Below are 1,316 nucleotides of genomic sequence, written 5' to 3'. Positions count from 1 at the left end.
ATTTTTTTTTTTTTTTTTTTTTTTTTTTTTTTTTTTTTTTTTTTTTTTAGGGAAGTCAGGTCTGGCATCTCTGGGTTGATTTTCAGTCATTTGAATTTGGTTCTATGTCCTCCATGAAGAGCACTTTCTGGGAAAATACAAGCATGACCTCTACCCCACATAATTGCTGGATCTGGTCCCTTCCATTAACTCGTCTGCATGTCCTTTTACCAAACTCTGCCTAAAGGGCCTGTTTCCGTGGAAGATATGTGTCACATGGCTGCAGTGTGACCTTCTGAGTCACAATTTAGAAAATTTAAAATGAACAGAGCATGATTGAGGTTATTTTTGGAAAGTCCTATTCCTATCTCTCCCTTTTAGTTTTTGTAATTGTAGCTTAATAGATAAATTAGCTCATTCTTTCAATGGCTTGACATTGAGGGTTGTAAGAAATACCTGTTTTATGGTGAATATGAAAATTGTTGAAAAGAAGAGCTTACATAAGTTGGCACATTATCAGTTTTAATCTATAAAGGACATCCTGATACTGCAAAGGCAGCTAAACAATGAGAAAAAACACACTGAGTATTTTCTTTTGCATAGGCTGTGGCAAAGATAAATCTAGAATAAGTATCTACAACTACATGTACATAACATTGTTTGCCAAATTGAGGAATGTGAGTTACATCCATTTGCCATAATTTATTTGGTTTTAATCCATGGGGATTTACCCCAGATGGTAAAGATGGAGTGTGTATAACACACTGGGGGTAGTGACATAAATTTGATGAGCTTGTTCTCTAGTAATATTATATTTTTTATGTAAGCTAGAAGCATTTGGATGATACAAAGAATGCAAAGCTTATGTTCAGTCATACAAAGACTTCTGTTGACAAACAGCAACCAATTTATCAATCTTATCATTACTCGATGTTAGAGGCCCTGGAAGATTAGTGTGGACCCATATATGTGCCCTATAAAACATGGATGCTTTTGCATTTGCACATCCTTTGTAGGGTATGAAAAAAATTGAATAACTCTTGTGATAATGTATACCAAATAATTGAAGTTTTGATATTTTTGTAACTCCAACTGCATATAAACTCTCAGAATAAATATTGATGGGCTCATTTGAAAAATGGCTTAAAGCACAAATGAGAGCTTGTAGTTCTGCTCATGGGGCAGAAGCATATGAGGTTTGTATTACCTCTGTATGAGCATGACTATAAAAACCTGCTTTGACTTGATATTACAATTTTTGATACTGTATATCTAAACCTAATTTGACATAAATCTATGTACACAAATATGTATTTTAAAATGGATTTAGACTGATA

Source organism: Marmota marmota, unplaced genomic scaffold, assembly GCF_001458135.2.
Source record: "Marmota marmota marmota unplaced genomic scaffold, marMar, whole genome shotgun sequence".
Classification (NCBI taxonomy): domain Eukaryota; kingdom Metazoa; phylum Chordata; class Mammalia; order Rodentia; family Sciuridae; genus Marmota; species Marmota marmota.
Note: the sequence above shows the minus strand (reverse complement) of the source record.